Source organism: Drosophila mojavensis, unplaced genomic scaffold, assembly GCF_018153725.1.
Source record: "Drosophila mojavensis isolate 15081-1352.22 unplaced genomic scaffold, ASM1815372v1 contig_36, whole genome shotgun sequence".
Classification (NCBI taxonomy): domain Eukaryota; kingdom Metazoa; phylum Arthropoda; class Insecta; order Diptera; family Drosophilidae; genus Drosophila; species Drosophila mojavensis.
This window is the reverse complement of record NW_025318858.1, coordinates 23,082,844-23,105,421: the sequence shown is the minus strand read 5'-3', so window position 1 is coordinate 23,105,421 and position 22,578 is coordinate 23,082,844. Positions and strand designations below refer to the sequence as shown.

At 36.2% G+C, this 22,578-nt stretch overlaps 1 long non-coding RNA gene across 1 annotated transcript; it reads left to right on the top strand.

Annotated features, from left to right (window-relative positions):
- Nucleotides 1-470: 470 nt before the first annotated feature.
- On the top strand, nt 471-22,530 carry LOC122757259. The gene is made up of 2 exons (XR_006357226.1): nt 471-554; nt 22,370-22,530. It is a non-coding gene; the product is annotated as an uncharacterized LOC122757259 (long non-coding RNA).
- The last annotated feature ends 48 nt before the right edge of the window (nt 22,531-22,578 follow it).

Here is a 22,578-nt window from a genome sequence, read left to right as displayed (position 1 = left end):
ACTTTGGCTCAGTTGTAACACGCTCTCTCACTCTCACTCGGCAAAATTTTGAGCGCCACCCCATGTCCACTTTTCCTTTTCTGTTTTGCACGGGGCTGCTGCTGCTGCTTCTGCTTCTGCTAACTGTTGTTGTTGCGCTCGCTGCTGCCGGCGACCGGCGCAGCGTCGGCATTTTCTTCGTTGCTTCGTGCCGTTCGTGTGCGATTTGCGCTGCCTGCTGTTCGCAGCTAGCTGCTGGCAGCTCTGCTCTGCTCTGCTTTGCTCTGCTCTAGTCTTGTCAGTGGTCTCAGTTTTAAAAGTTCATGCGGCGCGTTAAGAACGTAACGGTTTTTACGCAGCGGTCAGCGGTCAGCAACTAGCGTTAATTCGCAATTTAAACAGTGTTAACATTCAGCAAACGCATTTTTATTGTTATTTGCATTTTTGTGTCTCTGTTTTCGTGTTTTCTTTCACATGTTATAACTTTATAACAAATTTGTTGTTTTGTTCATACTTCGTACGAAGGCATGCGGCAGCTGCTGCTGTTGTTGCTGTGTGGAAGCGACATTAAGAAGGTAAAAAAAAAAAAAAAAAAAAAAAAAAAAATACCAGCTGCTAAACTTTTTTATCGCATATCTCACAGATACGCATTGCCCGCTATTACGGCTACTGCTGCTGCGTCTGCGGCCGCTTTAGCACTGGCAAAGTGCAGTGCAAATAAATTTCAGCAAATTCGAAATTCGAAAATAACAGCGAAAAAATGCAAAAACGAAAAAAGGGAAAATAAAATGACAATTGTTTATTTTTCCTTTATATTCTGTTTGTACTGCATTTCGTTGTATCTTTGTCATTGTCGCGCTTTTAGTTTAGCTTCTGCGTGTTTGTGCATTTATTGTGCACAATTTGCGCTCATAAATGCATTAAAATAAATGTACATTTTGTATTCTTATCAGCGACTTGCTGCTATCACTAGCTTCGTATCATACGCCGCGTATCATATTACAATTAATTCAATTATAAACCATGCGCCATGCAAATTACGCTACAGCAGCCAAGCCAAGTTCGCAGTAGCCGCAAGAGAAGTATCTAAATGTCTCCCAAGTGTGCGACTCGCTGATTGTGTGTGGGTGGGCGGGGGTTGTGGATGTGTGTGGTGTAGGCAAGTTTGATAAAAACCACATGCACCTCATACAATGTGTTCGTAATTGGGGCAATGTCTGTTGTCGTTTATCTTCAACGAGGCATGCAGCAAAGACAGTTACTCCTTATCCCTCTCTCTCACTCTTTCTTGCGCTATCTGTCTCTTTCAGTTCGACAAGTAACCACACTTTAATGCATTAACATTTGATTGAATGCTCAAATTGTTTCATTGACGCTTTTTGGCCACTGATTCAATTACCATGACGCACAACCCGGCGTATACGTAATATGAGTGTTTGGTCTGCGCGTCTGACAAAAGGTTTACATTTGAAAGCGCTTAACTCCCTATTACAATCGGTTTTTCTCTTCTCATTTTAAATTTATTGTTTTTTACTATATATCATTTGGAGCTTGTCACACGAAACACTCAAAATAAACAATTGAAAGCTTCACTCGTTACAGTTGCTACTGTAAAATGGACAGTAATAGAGATTAGCGCAAAGTGACGCTGTGAGCCTAAAAAGGATTACCTTATCTAAATAATGTAGCAAATATAAAAGTACACTGAAAAAACTTGAAATATATTTCAACTCTTTCATTTTGTGAATAGAGTTTATAAGTTTTTTGCTATAGGCTTAAAATTTGACTTATATAATCGTGGACCCAACCTAGAACCGCAAACGAATTGTACATAGTGATCTACGCCCATTGGGAGCGTGTCAAATTGAGTTAAAGTGTGTCATCTGCGAATTTAGAACTAATTGTCGAAAGATTGGAATGTAAGTTACTATTCGGGTTCGCAACAGATTAACCATATTTATTATCCACACTTAACAAGAAAAATTCTTTTTAAATCAAGCTTTAAGGCTTTAGCTCAAAAGTCGTATACTTACATAAACCGGGAAGCTTCTTTTTATAAACTACATTCAACTATATAGATCAAATTATTGGTCAAATTATTGGAGAATCTTTGTTCCATTATTACTATTAACTATCGGTTAATAATAATAATAATAATAATAATAATAATAATAATAATAATAATAATAATAATAATAATAATAATAATAATAATAATAATATATAATAATAAAATGATATTAATATAACATAATAATAATAAATATAAAATTTGCCTAAAAGAAATAAAAATAATTTAAAATTCAAATTTATTTTTTTGTAAAACCAATCCACTTTATTTTAAATCGAATAATAACCCAAACTTGTTTGAAATATTTTATAGCTCATGAAATTTCGAACCGGAAACCCACTTTTTTTATTGCTTTTCTAAAATTTTGATGAAGCATCATGTCGCAATTGACAACAAATTGCGTAGCATTAAAGGCCTAATATAAAAGCTATAAAACGGAATGTCTAAGATTAAGAGAAATTCCACGTGGGCAAGAACAAAACGAAATACTCTAGCCAAATATGCAAAAGACATTTTTCTGACGCACTTTTGATAAGTGGTCGTTATAAAGATTAATGCCCGAATTGCCTGACGAAATTATGAGACCTTCAAACGAATTCAGACTCCGTTTTGGTTCCGATTTGATATGCCGAGAAATTGCATTGATTTAGGTTTTATTCAGCATTTGCTTTCGACTTTTGCTTCATTTGGACATTTTCTGCTTCTGCTGTTGTCCGGCGTAATTTATGAATGCGAATTAATGAGCCTTTGGCATGCTGAAAGGCATTTTGCCCGGGGGCATAGGGCATAGGGCTTGGGGTCTAGGGATGCGGGCAAGCACTTGGCTTTTGCCGCTTGAACTTGGCCGTGACAGCCTTCAAGCACTTTGTTTGGCTAAATTGCGATGGTGTCCGCTTAGGGTGCCATTATTGTGTCCATTTCCGTTCACAGATTTCCGGTGATTATTTCTCCAGTCAATGTCCACTTGATGTGCCGTCGTTGACTTATTGAATTAGAAGCGAAATGATCCTGCACAGGCACGCGCAGCGCTTAATTAGAGACAGGTAGGCAGTCAGGCATTCAGGTAGTCAGGCAGCTGTTCCACTTACCCTAATTGAAATTCATTTTGGGCCACATGTACTGCACTCAATCAAGCGGGGTGTGTAGGGCATGTGGGGTGCGGGCGGTGTTGTCATAGCCTAAAGTCAAAAATTTCAACTGACATGAAGCTATTTATGAAATTTGCCGCTGTTATTGCTGCCATGTATCGATTCAAGTTGCGACACAGTGCCAAATACTGCGGAGAGAGGTTCGAGGCGCAGTGGGAACGAAAAGGAAGGGCTATCAAACAATGCGCCATATGATACACAAACACTCAAACTCTCTCACACACACGTACGCACACACTCATAGAGAGATAAATTCGTGTGGCAGCCTAGGTATTGAAAAACCCAAAATCCGTACCCAAAAAAAAAAAAATATATATACAGCAGAAGCGACTCTAATGCAAAGCCACATGGTAAAGTCAAACTAGCGGAAATCGTTGAAAATAAATAATAATGGACATGTAATAAATTGATCGACGGGGTAATGCCCTGGAAGACTTCTGAAGATTGTCCTGGTCCATTGTAAATTTATTGACCAGTTCGAAAAGAGCAAAACTGGCGTAAATGTTAGTCTATAAATAATGGCCAAATTCTATGTAATCGACTATGAAATACCCTAGATAGCCTTTAAATTTTCTCCAGTCTACCATCTGCAAACACTAAATAGCGTAGTTTATGTTATTTTAATGACACCAAATTCGATTTATTTTTCTAAAAATCTATTATTATTATTATTTTCTTTTTAATGTATTAAATATAAACTAGTTTTAGTATATTCATTAACAAATATTCAACTATGTATAGATTTATTTTATTTTTCTTTATTTTATTTTGGTTTTTTCTATAACATAAAAAAATGTATATTTCTTTTAAAACTATTTTTTAATTTCTTAATTCTTATATAGTACATTTATTTTGCTTGAAATAATTTATATTTAATATAAATAAATTAAATGATTTTGTACAAAAGTTTTGGGGTTTTCCTTTAATAAAAAATACAAAGTCAAGCTAAAATACCAGCAAACATTTGCATACCCATTATTGCATATGCCCGCTAATTTCGTCGCTCTGCAGGGTATATAATAAATAAGTTTGCAAACAAACGGAAATACAAAAACAAAAAAAGAAACAACACACAAATACAAAAAGAGAGTCAAACGTAAAGAATTGTAACAAGTTGAACGCGCTGGCTGAGCATTAATAGGTTTTTGACTTGTTATAAAAACGTTCGCCCCTCGCAAACCACGCGCCCCTCTTCGAGCCGACCCTCTTCGCCAGAGACAAAGCATGTCAGAACAAGCGCGAAAAGCTTGGGAAACTACCAATGCGAATGAGTTGTCTTTTGGGCAGACAGATATAAAAAATACAAAAAAATAAAAAACAAAATGAAAAACGAACTGAATGAAATCTTCCCCAACTTCGAGTCGTAGCAATTTGCTAGACAATGATTTGCCAGAGTGTTTTTTCTACTCTCTAGTTGATGTTGCTGTGGTTGCACCATAGAGGGGGTGTGTGGCGGGTGTACGACGACACGTAACTTTATTTTGACTTCAAGTTGGTCATGAATTTCTTTTCTTATTTTGACCATCTCTCGATTAGGTTTGTGCTGCGTATTGTAGTCTAATTGGCTCGTTGACTCCGAACTGTGGCTAATACGCTTGGCTACTGGCTTTACGTAATTGCCACACGATGGGAAAATAATGCGATTTCATATATACATATGTATACACATACATATATATTTATAACGTTATATATATATAATATATTATATTATACATATTGTTGTTACCTGTGCTAACAACTTCCACCTGGCATTTTATTCTCCATTATTATCAGGCTCTTTTTCATTCCTCTCGTGTACGGACATAAAAATAACTTTATATACATACATATGCATTATACACATTCCATATACATATATACTTTGTACGGCTGAGTACTTTGCGATATACCAGATACAAACAATTCCGTCCAACAATCTGCTAGATAGTGCAGAACATCGCGTTTAATTAAAAGCAATCATATGATATCGGTTTAATTGCTTATTAATCAAGTAAGGGATGTAATTTCCGAATTGTAATGAATTAAATTTAAATTAAATAAAAAAATAAAGTATATATTTAAGAATTTAAATACACTTCTGTCATTTTCTTAATTGATACAAAGACGACAGGTAATTCAAAGTTAATGAATATTGCATTGCGCTCTGATTTAAGCCCTTTGAGCAATTTAACATTTTGGCACCAATTAAAAACTCTCCTGAAGTGGAAACTTCAGGATACGGTTGACTTTTAAAATAGGTAATTTTCGAGTGCCACTCTCTCACCTTCTCTCTCCTCATTCTTTCTCTATTTCACTGTACTCTCTCTCTCTCTCTCTCTTCTCTTTCTATCTCTCAGTCTTCCGTGCCTTTCCCTTTCCTTCTCTGTCTCGCTTTCAGCCCATGTCTCTTTAGTCCTTTCTGCCGCTCTCTCTCTATCTGTCTCTCTCTCTCTCCTCTATACCTCTACCAAGCCATATCCTCCCTCTATATAAGTATATATATATCTGTCAATGTGATAAAAGCTCTTATAAATGTATATAAGTTTACATGTACATAAATACATAGAAATACATTATCATTATTAAAAAAAAAAAAAAAAAGTATCAACGATCCGGCGTATTTATCTTTGGCGCCTTCCAGATAAATGTTTATGCACATACAATTTATCCATATATTTAAATGTTTATTTTTTTGTTGTTTGAAGTAGATAAAGGGAAAGTAAACACGAAATATTTATTTACAGATACATACATACATATGTATACTCGCAGAATTGACAGAATATTATGTTTGTTAACGCCTCTTTCAGGCCATAATGTTTTATAAATAATATCATACTGAAATAATAACCTATCCAGTTGTCAAGTACAGCCAAACAACAGCCAACATTATTTATAATGATAGCTGCTCTTATCACAATTTGTAATTTGTCGAGTGGTAGCAACAGTTGTAGAACTGTATATAGACCGCAATGAACAATTGACGGAGATAACATATTGGGCCCAATCTCTTGCAATTTGAATGCTTATCTATAAAAGTGAATATGCTCTATATCTACGTATACCTGTATGTGTGGGTGTGGGTGTGTGTGTCTGTGTGTGTGTGTGTATGTATACTGTACAATCCTCTCCCCTATCGAATTTGTATTTACATTTCTCAACATGTTGTAATCAATTTTCCATTTCCACTGCGAATGCTACCTGTCCTTCATTTATCTATGCATTCAATCAAAAAGTCGACCTTAGTCAGTCAACGCTCGCTGCTTGACTTTGCTCTTATACTATTGGTATTAGTGGCGCCTACCTGCTCTGCCTCTCCTCTCCACTCTGCTCCTATTGGTGCTGCCTCTGCTTATTCATAACAAATTTGGTTTGAAATATTCACTGCCTAACCATTTGATTTACGTGTGTAGGGTATTTTGATTGCGATATGCAATGTGTGTAAGCATAGAAGAATCCCCTCTATTTTGCTCACTTACTATCTATTCACTAGAACGAATCAAAGCTAAGCCACTCTCTGTATCAATAAATTCTCTTAGTCTGCTCTGCTCACATGCCTTCAAGGGTATTCCATCTTCAACACCCTGCAAAGAATCATAAAGAACGGTTGTATTTCTTCTGTTTTTTTTTTTTTTTTTTTTTTTTTTTTTTTACTTTACTTTACTTTTGCATTGATGTTGTTTGCATTTGCCCGACTCACACTTTATTTTTCTTTCGCTTACGCTTCGCTCCCTCTGCCCGTTTTTTCTTGTATTTCTTTTCTGCAACGTTTGCATTCGCATACGCTTCGAGCTGCCTTTCTTCAATTTCTTGTTGCTCTCTTGCCATTCACTTGCTATTTTATTTGCTGATTTAATCGTGTCTTGAAGCTTCCTTCCTGTGACTGTTGCTGCCGTTTGCTGTTGACGTCGCTGCCAGCGCCTGCGTTGGCGTCTACCTCGCCGTCATTCGCGACGTCTCTCGTTCAATGGGCAATGGGCGAAAAAAGGGGCAAGCGGATAGAATGGGCAAACGAATTTATAAGGCGTAATACCCGGCTACCGACACACATACTAATAAACATATACACACTCTCACTCACACACACACGCACACTTTCAAACACATAAAGACACATAATCAAATGTAATGCGCTGTGGGGCAATAGCCCGCAACTAGTAGCAACAGCTTTGCCCCGGCTAAAGATTACAAAATACGTGTGCGAAAAAAATAAGCGAAGAGTATGTGCCCAGACGAGTTGGCGATGCGCTACATACATACATGTGTGTACATGCATACATGCATACATTTGGCTTAGAAGTGGAATCATGTATTTCCTATGAAATTCTGGGAAATGTGTAGTCATAAAAAAGTTGCACTTACTGTATCAAAAGAAAGAGCATACCCATCCGATTCGCACAAAACCCTAAATTAAAATATTCTTTAGAAATTCAGCAATGCGTTAATAAATTCCGGAAAAATGACTTGAAAGCATTTTAAGTACTTTGATGATGATGAGCCGGATTGACAAAGATTATGACTGTAAGACTGGCAATTAACAGACATACATACGTATTATGTACTTAGTAAATAAAATACTAAATTTTTATATAATTTCATCATTCGATTACAAAAATAATCTATATTAATCATAGCGAATATTTTCGTATGCTTGCAAAAATCTTTAAGCTTTCTCACATAAATTCCTAGATCATCGCACATAGCATTTTCTGCTTTAACAATCAAATTCGAATATACATATTTTCAAGATTCCCTAATAGTATTACGAATGCACACGCACAAGCAAACGTAAATGTCTTTGACTTCTTGCTTATTCTTTTACCGCATTCTCATGCTCATTCTCTCACCCTATTCAGACATTCTCTATGCTCGATTCTCATTTGTCGTAATATGTTTGTTTATTTATTTACACTTTCTCATTTGCCTGGCAAGCGTAAAACCTATTGAAAAACTAAAGCGTACTACGGCTGCCAGTGTACTATGGGCGATTTTCCGTGATAGACGGCATAAAGTCCAAAAATTTATAGTGAAATATTAAGAATTTTTTTTTATTCCTTATTTGTTAACACTCCAATTAGATAAAAAACATTTTTTTGTGAATTTGTGGGGTCAATTCTTTCTTTGTGGGAACGCCTTAAAGTCAGCTGATCTGTTAAAGCTTCTAGGTATAAAAATTGGCACAAAAATTTTTCTTCTGTTGCAAGTGCTCAAATTATTATTGTTTTCATTTAAAATAAAAAAATCAAAAAGGAAAACAAAGTTCAAGGTATTTGTAATCTGTAGCTAACATTATATATGCATAAATGTTTGTGTGTTTTTTATAGTCCAGTGTTATTGCTGATTGTATTTTTAGCAAAAAATCTAACAATTTTAATTGTGTTCCGTGGAGTATTACTTAAAATGTGCATATCAGAACATGAAACTAATGATGGCAAGTTACTAAGCAATATGTTTAGTTTATGGTATTAAAAAGCCGTTTTGCTCGTTTTTGCTCCTTTTGAAAAAAAAAATGCACTTAAAGTTTCCTCTGCGTTCACCACCTACAGGCTTCTTGATATTTGGAACAACAACAACCACAGCCGAATAAACTTTACTATATATAGTATGAGTTCTTTATCAACCCAGAAAAGTGTCAAAGTTTTTGCAAAGACTTTTTTCCCTATATATGAAAACGTTTCCAAAAAAAAAAAAAAAAATAAATTTACGTATACTTAATAAGGGGGCGAAAAAAAGGCGTGGCACAATTTAAGAGAACAAAATCTGAATTAGGCTTCTAGCTTTATTTTTAGACTTTATGCCGCCAAAATGGACAAATCGCCCATAGTGCAGTGCAAATAAAGAGTGTGTAGACACACGCACTCACACACATGCTCGAACACGCACACAAAGAGAAGTGCAGTGTGCTTTGTCTATAAGTCGTTCAACGTGTCGTATGCTTCATTTTGATGCCGTTGTCGATGATGTCGACGTTGACGAGTCAAGCGAGTGTGTCAACCAGTAATAATCAGTTTCAAGGCAGCAAAGTTAACAATGCACATCACACACGCACACACGCACACATGCACATATTCACACACACACACACACATTGGTAAGCCCTTAACAATGCCTTGGCGTGCCACATGGCGTATGCGTTACATTTTGTCAGCTTCCCAAACATCTCAGGCGCTGGCAGCCCTATTAAACGCACATTATGCAAAAACCAAAAAAAAGAGTAAGCAAGAAAAAAAAAAGAGAATTGAAAAACTTTGCATTGCATACAAAATGGAGACATAAGGGTGCACTGAACGAAATTTCCATGCCAACGCTGGCAGCGAGACGCCTTGACGCTGATGGCTGTCAAGCGATTCACTTTAGCATATGATGGTTTTAATAAGCGTCAAGGAATGTCGCATTTTAATCAAGCTTAACTCAAATGGAATTTTTGTCAGCATTCTCTTTTAGTCGGGGTATTTCGGAATTTATGATTAAGCATTTCAGTTAAAGTTGCTAATTTGAATAGGCTTTACTTTGATTAAATTTGAATAACTTTTTAAGTCGAACCTGAAAGTTGAGGTCTATTTTTGAATAAGCTGTTATACATAGATAATGCAGGGCGGAATCGTGAGCTAGTGTATAGTGGGATAGAGACAGCTGTTAATTGGAAATGTTAAACGTACAATGCTGTTCTCTGCTAAGATAACAGTAACTGTTAAGTTAAATTTGCAAATGTTAATTAACTCACTGTAAAAGGCATAACTACAGTTAATAATATAACTACTACAAATACTAACGTTATGCGAAAGAGTATAACTACAAGTTGTTAATTGGAATAACTCTAATTATTCTATTATACATATATACGATGTAAATGAAAGCAAAGCCCATTTCTAGAATCTTAAACCTACTTTGGCAAGCACTCAAGCATCGTAAGAGTATTAAAGCTCATGTCAAATATAAATAAGAATAATTTAACAAAATATTGCATAATTTATGCTGATAATATGTAAAGCCAAAGAGAATTAGCATTATTGTAAATTTAATTCTCCAGAATAATGCAAATTCCAAGTAATTGTCAGAGATTCATTTATTTAACTGTGCTCATCTCAGAGACAGATATACCCCACATTTAGAATGGGTATATTTGATTTGCATACCCTCAAGCCCTAGAGTTTTTTTTTTTTCACTTTCGTATAAACAGTCTCAGTTAACGTCAACGTCAACGTCAGCCTCAACGCTTCTTATCAAGCAAATTGAGCTCCTAATTCACACGCAACAAATAAATAAATAAATATGTAAAAACAAGTAAGAGCGTTGCAGTCGGGCGTTACCGACTGCGGAATACTCATTCACATCCCATCAACAATTTAGTTTTTTCGTTAGTTAAGTTTCGCTCTATTACTGTAGAATATACAGGTTTTTCCGATTTGCCACGCCCCAACTGGGCGTAGACACCTCATTTTTGGTAAGAGATAACGGTACCCTAACTGCAAAGTTTGAATGCTTACCCTCAAAAAATGTGAAAATTACAGGGTATTTTTCGATATGCCACGCCCCTAAAGAGGCGTAAAAATTATTTTTGGGGAATCGATAGAGGAGGCTACCATTAACTCAACTATCCAAATTTTTCTAGCTATTATACTTTAGGAGATATAAACTTTTGCGGTTTGCCACGCCCCCTGTGGGCGGACATATATCCGACAAAACTTTTTGGTCTTGGGTGATCAGTCCGAGTATATATACAAAATTTGAGGTCTCTGCCATCAATAGTGTCCAAAATATAGGAGAATTTAAAAAATCACTACATCTTCAGGTCCGATTTGCCACGCCCCCAATAGGCGTAGACTTATAATTTATCTTCAGACTTTATAGAATCATAACATTAGCTGACGTGCAAAATTTCAGCATTCTAGGTTTACAACTTTAGGAGATACAGTTTTATCCGATTTGCCACGCCCCCAATGGGCGTAGATATATCCGCCATAGCTCGTGATCATAGGTGGTCAACGCGGACCTACATACCAAATTTCAGCTTTTTAGCTCTTCAACAAACATGATTTCTGGTATATCGGAAAATGCATTTTCCGATTTGCCACGCCCCTAGTGGGCGGATCGGGAAAATTTTAACACTTTATTAATCGGAGATATATACGAGTATGTGTTCCAAATTTCAAGTCTCTAGCTTCAATAGCGCCGAAATAGATTGCGTTCATACGGACAGACGGACAGACGGACAGACGGACGGACGGACAGACGGACAGACGGACGGACAGCAAGACGGACATTGCACAAAACCAATATACTGATTCACTTTCGTGAATGAGTATAAAAAAGTAAAGCAGCTACGTCAAACATTTGTATATGCAGCAAGCACCAAGGAAAGCTGTAGACAGTGAGCGTGCTTGTATGAGTGTGTGCATGTGTGCGTGTGTCTGTGGGGTCTTGTGTGATTGCCGACGATGTCGCGCGCTTGACTGCAGTTAATGAAGCCAGCGCCGCACTAACTAAATTGGCTTTATTGCTGTGAAAATGGGCGTGCAGCTTAATATTTGTAATTCTTTTTGTTGCCGTTAAGTATGTATTATAATATTAATGTATATTTACAGACACACACACACACACACACACACATTGACACACTCAGAGACTCATTCATGCACGCACTCGAGTCGAGGCCTATTCAAATACTCATTGCCATCGCTCTTTGTGCCTAAAAATACATATTATAAATAAAACATGGGCAAAGTCTTCATGCAATCATGTATGCTATAAATATGCACACACACACACACACACGCATAATAAGCATGACTGCACTTAAATAAATAATTCGCAATATGATGCATTTAAATATGTTAAGTGTAAATTAAATTAAATGTTTCATGCAATTACAAACAAACTGAAAATATATTGCCAGCAAAGTTGAAAAACTTGTCGCTCTGTTGTTTCTATATTGCTTTCTCTCTGTATATATGTATAAGTGGGTGAGCGTGAGGGTTTTTTTTTTTTTTTTTTTTTTTTTTTTTTTTTGGGTAGGTCTGTGTCAGCCCACTTAGCCCACTTCAAAACTTTTCAATGCTTAACTGATTTTTGCTGTTCCTAAATTTATTTTTTCCCTGGGTTTGCTCTTCATCATATTCATTCTATAAAACTCGCAATTTGCGGTTCATGGAATTCCAACTCTCATAACTTTGTTCAAAGTTAATCGATTTTTGTTTTTCATATATTTATCAATCTCAATTCTTAGAATCCATTTGATTTATATTTATTCTAGAATGCCCTTCAGTGTACTGGTTAGAAGTTATTATCACAAGTCCAATATTTTTACCAATTTTCGATAATTTCCATTCGCAGTTGTTTAAATAACTGACGTACTACTGATCAATTTTCATAATTTTTTGCAAATATCTTTTGTAGATGGAATTAAAATTTATAAACTTGTTATTTGGACCTCATATACAATGAAAATGTACTGATATATGTATTTTGATTTATATGATCCTCTTATTAACTGTGTTTAAATATGCACAACTTTGTAAAAAAAATCGAGGTGCTTGAACCAGCGAATAGTGAAACTGTCTTTAATCGTGTCATTTTTTGTATAGTGTTTTAGCTGACGTAGTACTCTCAGAGTTTATTTGGATATATCTAGATATCTTTGGATTGCGCTGGCGGCTTTTATTTTGTTTTTTGTTTTCTGTTTTTATTTATTTTGGTTTATTTAACTAGAAAATTATTTTTAGAAATCATATCGTTTTTAAAGCAATTAAAACTACGAATGCACAAACGTTTTTACTTGAGATTAGAGATATATATAGAATGTTTAGCGATTTGTAAATATGAGTACTTGTTTAGCGTTAATTAGCGAGTGTTTCCAGATGCTTATACATTTATATAGACACATATATGGTTATTCATATTTATCATTGCAATGCAGTTGTTTAGTATGCTATAAAACTTGAATAGATAAAGAGTATTAGGGGCTGGTCTAAAGGCTCTAGAAACATTCATTCATTGTTTTTAGGCACGCAATTTAATTTTGAGTAGTTTAGAGTTTTTAAAGTTAAGCAGCTGCTTTAGTTCAAGTAAAAAAAAAACTTTAGTTCTTTATATAAATTGCATTTCTTTTCCGACTCTCTAGTACAATGACCTTTATCGCCCTCCCTTTCTCTCTCTCTATCTCTCTCTCTCTCTTTGTCACAGCCACTACAAATGACTTTCCCAGCTGTTCGGCACTTAAGATTAATGTACTTACGTACATTACGTACAATAGACTCTTTTGTTCGCTCACATTTGTAATCTGAGCGTTTCATCTCGATTAGATGATTTTGTTTTGGCCTCTGAAAACTGAGACAAAAGCTAACGGAAATTGAAACACGCCTAATTATTATTAATTTGCATGACACGCAGGCGCCGTTCAGTAAGCGTCTATATAAGTCTATATATATAATACTATATACAGTACCGAGCAAAAATGAGTGAATGTTTCACAACTTTGACTTTCATCACGCATAAAAATTAAACCATACAAGCAAATTAAGATTTTGTTTTTTATACTTGTTTATTAGTTTGTTCTTAACAAATAGAAAAAGTTTCAACGCTAAATCAGCTAAACTCAATTAATGAAAAATAAAAAACCAAAAAAATCCACATAAACTCAATTTTGCACGTTTCATAATTGCCAATACTTTGGCTCTTCTACTTCTTCTCTAGCCGAAATCATCCAGATTTCCCCATAACTTAGCTCCTTGGGTATTCTTCTTAGTCGTAGATTGAGCATGTAGATTTACCGTTATCTTAGTCCTTTTAATATTCTTATTTGTAAAGCGATTTGAAGCACATTTTCTTTTCGCAACAAATTTAAAATAATTGGTAAAATATAATTTTAAAATGTGGAAAATTTCAGTCGACATTGAAAATAGTGGTGTGTGCCTGACCGGGAAGGGATTTCCTTCGCTTATTATTGCCGAAAAGCTTTGAATCAGCCGAAATTTGACTCCGAAAACTCAAGTCAAAGGTTGCAAAAAACTGTTCTCGGGCTCTGATGCTCGCCTAATGATGTCGAAAATTAAGAAAAACAAGCTGCTAGCACCAAAGGGTGTTTCTCTAGCAATTAATAAAAATGTTAGCAAATGGACTGCTAGAAGAGAAATTCGTGGCTTCGGATATGTATCATTCGTTAAAAAACAAACCTGCATTGTCCGAAAAGAATATGAAGGCGCGTTTGAAATTTGCAAGGGATCACAAAAACTGGAGCATTTATGATTGGAAACGAGTTGTTTGGTCAGATGAATTAAAATTTAACCGTTTCCAATCATATGGAAAGCAATATTGCTGGTGCAGACCTGGAGAACGCATTCAACGACATCATGTAAAGGAAATCGTCAAACATGGCTGCGGCAGCATTATGGTTTGGGGATGCTTCTCTTGGTAGAACTTTGATCCTCTACATAGAGGAAGGATTATATGAATATTCTTCAAACCCATCTTCCCAAATTCACTGATAAATGTGCGTGTCCCCACAGAGAAAGGGTTTTCAACAAGATGGCGATCCAAAACATACTGTAAAGATTATTTAGGAATGGATAGGAAAGCAGAATTTTAAGCTAATTTTCGCTCCATACATATAGAGTCTATATATAAATCCTATCCCGACTTCAATCCTATTGAAAATCTGTGTTCAATAGTGAAAAGACGGCTGGGACAGTATGATGCAGCCCCAACGAACATTGACAGCTTATGGGAGCGCGTAGAAGCGGAGTGGAGCCAATTTCCGAAAGAAATGATTCAAAGTTTGGCTGAGAGCATGCCAAAAATAGTCAACAAAATTATTGCTAATAAGGGTTTTGGACTAAATATTAAAAATGTTTAGTTTTTTTTAGTTTTTAGTAGTTTTTTTTTAAACGTGCAAAATTGAGTTTATGTGGATTTTTTCGGTTTTTTATTTCTAATTTTTTGAATTTTGCTAATTTAGCCTTGCAACTTTTTTGTATTTGTTAAGAATACACTAATAAATAAAGACACAAAAAAATTTGTTGATTTGCTGGTATGGTTTAATTTTTATGCGTGATGAAAGTCAAAGTTCTGTAACATTCACTCATTTTTGCTCGGTACTGTATATATTAGTTGACTGTCAACAATAGACCAAAACAAATCTATCGATGAGAGGCTGCACACACACACATACACTCACACACAGACTCAAGCACAACAATTGTGATCAATGAGCTGACGCGACCGTGTGTACAGTGGTGCCTCGTCGTCGTGAACACGTCACAAGTGCGTGTTACTGTACTTGAGCCGCCCTCCATTGAATGAGGCATTCGGCATTGAGTGCGCCGCCTGGCCACGGCTGCTCCAATATAGCCAACAAATTAGGCTTGACATCATCTCTCGGTGTCGCTTGTTTGGGTGTCGATTCACTGGCCATTCACACACGGCTTATGACAGCTGCTCTATTTCTTTGTATACCCTGTAAGCAGACAGCAAGTGGGGTATATTAGTGGTAGTGATATGATATGGTATGTGTATGTACTGCCTTTTATATGCTCTCTGTATGCTCTGTACTATATAAATATATAGTAGCAGAATGTATTGTAAATAAATTTTATATTGCTATTAACTAATATTCAGAAATAATATTCTTGTTCATATAAAGGTTGCTTGGATATGTATATAATCTATTTGCATACATATGTATTTGCTTAGCGGGTATCTGAATATTAAGGTATTATGAACACTTAATATATCTGAAGAATCTATCATTAGTTAATATATGTACATACATACATGTATATAGCATTAGTAGAGTAAGTAACTATAGAACTAAAGCTGATAAATTCATTGAACTCAACTTAAGTAATTCCTCTCTGCAATAATTTTACAGAGCATCTCATAGTCGAGCTGCATTGACAATTGCAATTAGTTGAGTTTTCCTTATATTTATCGTAAACGCTTTTGCACAGTTTTTTGATTGCTTTAAATTGTTTAAGCTCGATGACAATTCCGCAGTTGGCGTCAGCTACTCATGTGTGTGTGTGTGAGTGAGTATGTAAGTGTATATGTGAAAGTGTTTATCAGCGCCTTTTTAATCGCCACAATAGATTTGACATTCAGTTAACAGAAGGCGGCTCACTTGCTAAGCTCTGCCTTTGACTTGCTACACAAAAACTCCCAGCAGGTACATATATGCATGTATATAGATGTGTGTGTGTGTGTGTCTTAATGTGTCTGCATGCATGTATTGCTGTGTGGGGGTCAGTGTCTGCCCCAAGCTGAAATATTTGCACAAATTACACACAGGCGTAGACAGCGCAACGCTGCAAAAAGCAAAGCAATTTAAAAATTTACGACATTCTACAGTCATTACACCTTACGGCGTCTCCTCTGCTTGACCACGCCCACTTACGTCAAACGCCCATGCGAACATTCGCATACAACTTCCGCAAAAAACTTTCGGTTTTCTGTGTGTGTTTTTTTCTTTTCTTTTTCCTACGCTTTTGATTGTATGCAAATTTTTATTTCATTTCTTGTCCAAAACTCTGGGAAAAAACGCGTTCAAATGGACTCAGGCCTCATACTTCCCCTGAACTCCAACTTCTGGTAGTCAACGTTGTCGTTTTGCTAAGCTATCAAAAAGAAAAAACCCGAGAATTAGTCATGGGTACTGAGAAACTAATAGATACTCTGCCATTAGCGAAAAGTCAAGGCAATGAGCCAATGCAAAAGTTTTGAAGTTTGACAATAAGTAAAAATATTTGGATCTCTGGGATATATGCCTTTATTTATCCACATCTTTCAGATTCGATATTTATAAGAATGAAGCTTAAGTTTGTTATAAAAAATGATTTCTCGTCTATATAAGTTCGTTCACATACGTCAAATTCCAATATAGTCATTCACTTTCCCAGTTCATTAAGTGCAACGTACAGGGTATGGAAACAGTGAAATTTTTACTAGCCTTATCGGCGTTTGGTCTCTTCTGGCCTGGCCGAGTGCTCCATGTGTTCGCCTGTGGTTGACTGGGAAGTGCGAGTATTTGCATTATTGCGAATTCCCATTAGAGAATTATAATGGCGGGCACTTTGGTTCGGTTGAGTTGCTTGTAACACAGCTGTAGGAGCCAGTGCCCAGGCACTTAACCTACCATTTGCCCAAGCTCTCAAAATCGAGTGTTATTTATTAGCTGCACTTAAACTTAGACTATGTGTGTGTGTGTGTGTGGGAGGTAGAATTTATATAATGTCTAATAATTTAGTTATGGCTAACGTGAGCTATCTGTGCTAAGTGCGTGCTACGGCTAAGAAGAATGTGTTTAAAGATATTATGGTCATGTAATAAGTAAAGTGCACGTTAAAAAAATGGTCTAAGCGTTTTTCGAAATATTTTTATAAAAAAGCTAGTTTTAAGCATTAAATAAAATGAGGAGAAGAAGAGAAACAAATATTTAAAATATAAAAAAATAGTGCACGTTTAAATGTTTAAAATAAAAGCAAATTTTAAACATTAATTAAACATATGGAGAGAAAGAGAAATAAATATTAAAAAAAAAAAAAAAAGTTTTAAATGAAATCTAAATGAAAGAAATAAATAACAATTAAAATGAATATTTTGTAAAACTAGATTAAGAAATTTAATCTATTCAAATACTTAAATTTAAATTGAAACTTAGAATGATTATATAAAATAATTTTAGTTTTCAATTAAATTAAAGTAAGTAAAAATAACTGTTTATTTAATTTCTTTCGCCTTCACAAAAATTTCAAGTTAGATAAGGCGTGAATTAAATTGCATACAAATTTATATTAAATTAGTTAAATTTATTTTCAAAAATAAAAATAAAGCCCTATATTATTTTATATATTTAAAATAAATAATACTTTATGTTTGATATTATATATTTATGTATATATTTTTGTTCGATTTTATTCATGATTTTATAATGACAGAGTCTCTTTTTGTCGTCAGCTTTCGCTCAGTTATTTTGCTCAACTTATGGTTCTCAAACGCTGGGTCCGCGTTCTCATTTATTCAATGTTGTTGTACAGCATTTTATGTGCCACCCTCACACACTCTTCCCCAATCCTTCTCTAGTGACTTGAGTTGAAATTGAAATTGAAGGACATGCCGGCACATCCTTTGCCTCGGCACCTCTCTCTCTCTCTCACTCAGTCTCTCTCTGTCTCTCTTTCCCTCGCTTTGCTCCTGCTAGCACTTAACAGTTTCTTGCTGACGCTTTTGCTTTATGAAATTCAAATTGAAATTGAATTTGAATGTGGAATGCGGAATTCCGGTTTTATTTTGACTCGAGCGTAAAAACTAATTAATTATACGTGCAAATTGTGTGATAAATGCCATTTCTATGCAGCCGGCCGCGTCTAGCCCAACCCGCTGCCTGGTAATGTCTATTGTTTATTTTACACTCCATCTTTTTCGCTTTGCTGTTCAAATATGGGTTTCCAACATGCTGGGGCGCTTGTTATGCAGATTTCCATTGATTTTCTAGGCTGGCAGGCTGCCTGTGGCGGGCGTGGCATAACAAATTATTCAGATGCTGCACTTGGCTGACCACACATTACAGCAGCAACAACAACAACAACAACAACAAGAATAAGTGTCCTTGTGCTCGATAGCCAGCTGCAGCTTATTTTGGAGCACATCTATTTTCATGCCGTACGCCCACACATTGCCACGCCTCCACCGCCCCCTACTCATTTGAGTGCATTATTTTATGCATGCCGCGACATCTACGCATCTTGTTCGTGTTGCACCCGCACATGAATCACTCATGAAAATATTTTAATTATGCGAACAGACAACGCATCAGCTTGTTACAAATTCAAATAGATTTCGCATCGAGCGTGGATCGGCGGGACTGCAATTAGCTATTGAGGGGTGGGGTCGGGCGGCGCCACGCTCACTTAGTGCTACGAGGCATTCAATTTATTTGAACTTGTGCCGCATCCAAGTGCCAAGTCCTTTAGAATTAATGTTGCCAATTGAACTTGACCTAAAATGCGAATGAGAATAACATAAGACAAACAGAGAAAACCCGTAGCGAACTTTTCTTTTCTATTGTACTTGGAGGCTGTGCTCAAGAGCAAGATTAATAATAAAATGATGTGCAATGAAAATCGGAAAAGCTGCACAGCCTATTTACTGAAGGCTTCAGACAGCCAATTGCCCAGACGAGTTGCATTACAAATTGATTGCTTAGCTGCCGTGGCAGCACTTGCCAAAATGTACAAATACGAATGTTTCAGCCGGGTGTTATCAACTGCATGATACATGTTCATGATTTACGAAACAGTTGAAGCAACTTTGGTTAATTTCTTTGATGTTACTTGAAGCTCAACTATTGGAGTTTAAAGTGTTTAACTTGAAAAGGTGTAATATATACATATAAAACAGAAGGAGAGTCAGGTGGGTGGATAACACGACGGGCTGATGACGCACGTGAAGGTCGATGAACAAGATGACGACCATTGCACAAAGCCATTATACACTTTTCACTTAGCGAACGAGCATCATAAGTTGCCCAGCAACTCACTCAATTTTCCCTGGCTGTTCGTTATTTATGGCAGAAGGTCGGAGTATGCATGCAGCACAGCAGAAATTAAATTGTTCATAGTTCAGCTCAGGAATATACTTAATCAATTCACTTTCAACTGATGATAAATTGAATTTATTACGATTTTGTTTGTTATTAATAAACCACTTTCATCGAATAGATTTCAAGTAAATTAAACATGTATGCTTAACTAGTATGTATATATTAAAGCAAAGCTGCTAATGCACATTCGAGGTGTCTTTACTCTGTTGTTCTTTGTAATCTGATATTCTGATAACAATGACTAAATTCAAAATTCTAGTAAAATCTCTAATTGGTGCCATACGTTCGATGTTGTCTTCACAACACAAGCAAACGAAATCAACTTTTGTAATACTCAGAGTTTACTTTTATTATATTCACAATCCTCTTGAAAAATGCTAGTTGCACAAGTGAAATATTTGTAGCAGCAATTAGACGAAAACTTGTAATGAAAAGCAGCACACTGCAGCTACACTGTGAGAAAATATGAACGCTAGTAAGCGAAAGTAAAGAAATTCGAATCAATTTGGGGGAAGAATATGATGAAGAAATTTTTAACAACATAAATTGATTGAATTTAAATTAAAATTAATTTGTTATTCATATTATCTAGTATATAAAAAGTTTCTGAGTAAAACTAAAAGATATTATATAAAATTTTTAAATTAAATATATTAAATTTTATTTATGACTATTCTTCATTTATTATAATTACTGCTTTATTTAAAACGTGATTTCAAAAAAATAACTCAAATTAAAATAGCAGCACATAAATTGAAAATGTTAAGAAAATATTCATTCAAAAATATTTTCATTCCAACTGTACAGCTAATTATATATGCACTCTATAGGACTCCTAAAAGGCATACGGACAGACACTAGTTGCAATTTGCTGTGCGCACTTAATTATGTGTGACCCACATGTGACCAGTCTAAGTGTAGTATATCCCATTGCTCCCATTTTGCAGACTGAGTCGAAGCATTCATCTCTTTGGTAACTAGTGTAGATATGGCTGCCACACCCCTCCCCCTCCCCCCTTGCGCATGCAGCAGACATCAGTGAGCCTAGTCTCGGTTTTCGTTTGATATCAAAATGCATTCATGTTTAGTTTTGTAATTAAAAGTGTAATTCTAGCAGCACGCACAAGCACCTGAGAGGTGAAGCAACGGTATGAAGAAGAGAGAGAGGGAAGGGAGGGGGATCAGGTAGCATTAGCATGCAAATGTATGCGCTCCAGTGTCGAGTGGCAAAAGAAACATTCAAGGTAAACTCAACGCACTCACACACACACACACAGTTGCAATTACATTCGAGTGCTTTTGCCTGCGCCATGTTTGATAAGTACAACGCAAAAAAATTGTTGCATACTTTTGAGCGCCGGGGAAAAATGCCAACGGCTGCTGCGACGCTATCTGGAAATGTAAATGGAATTGTGTATATGGAAATGCGATGGTGAATGTGAGTGTGAATGTAAATCTAATTGCACGCACACTTGAAGCTGTTGCTGTGGCTGTAGCTGCTGCTGACACGCCTACAAATCTATGCGCCCCACCACAAACACAACCATAGCCACAACCACAACTGTAGATCCTCTCACACTCTGACCGGTCTCTAACCGCAATAGCTCGTTGCGGGCCGGCTGTCAGTCAATCATATGAATTACGTCACTTGTCGCACAGTTGTCATAAAAAGTTTGCGGCATCCTCTATTCCTGCGTCCCTATAATATTTTAAAAATGTTTATAGTTGAAATATTGTTGGCCATTTTTTTAGAGCTCGCCTTCTGCTAGCTTCCTTCCCTCGCAACTTCCTGTCACGCTTCGAGGGCATCAGCCATATAAACATGATTGTTACTGCTGTTGTTGCTCAAGTTTGTTGTTGCCGCTCTTGTTGTTATTGTTGTCTGTGTTTCATTTGAGAGGACGTGCAGGAAATTCGAGCAACGCAGAAAAATCCATTTACGTAATTACTTCAAGTTAACTTTTGCCGCGCTGAGCGTCCCCTAAGGTTGCCACTTGGGTCTTGGCCATATATTTTATGGAAGAGTTGAAATTGCTAGCCAACATCTCTTTCAGCTGAGTCCTTTTATTATTAAATTATGACACAGCATTGCTTATTGCTTTATTGGAAATCTTTTCTCGCCACGCCTTTTCTCTTGCCACCAAAACTCCTTAGTCCCCGTCCTGTCGTCGGCCCATCCTAATTAGATAGAGGCGGCGCTGCACACGCATATTGATTACGGAGGGGCCGGCGAAACTTTCGCAATGTCTGTGCCCTTAAGCTCTTGTCCTCAATTATTGCAGAATATCAAAACAGTTATGACCTTTATTAGACAGTTCGGAAACTGTTCGAGCGGGTGTCCGTCAAATCCAATTAAATATGAAATCAAATATCTGTGCTCAAGGTTTTTTTATCAGCATAATTTGATTAGTTTCATTAGCAATTGTTTTTATTACTTTTATAAAATATTAAATTTTCCAAGGATTTTACCTGCGTTGGTTAAAAGTAATTAAATTTTGTTGAACTCTTTCGGATTAAGTTTACATTTCCAAATAACTAATAATACTTTGTTGTACGTATGACCTTACCACATATATATGTATATTAATTTGCCTTCAGATCTCAACGCAAGTCCTTATGATGTAAGGCAACACTTGGGCAGCCAACCAAGAAGCGAGGCAAACACAACAAACTGGGCATTTGAAGCGCCAACTGGCACAACAAAAGCCAACTGAATAGGCAGAGTAGTTGGTAACAGCACTTGGGAGCAGGCACGCACACACACACACACACCCTTCAGCTAGAGGCCGAAGCCGACGCTGACGCCG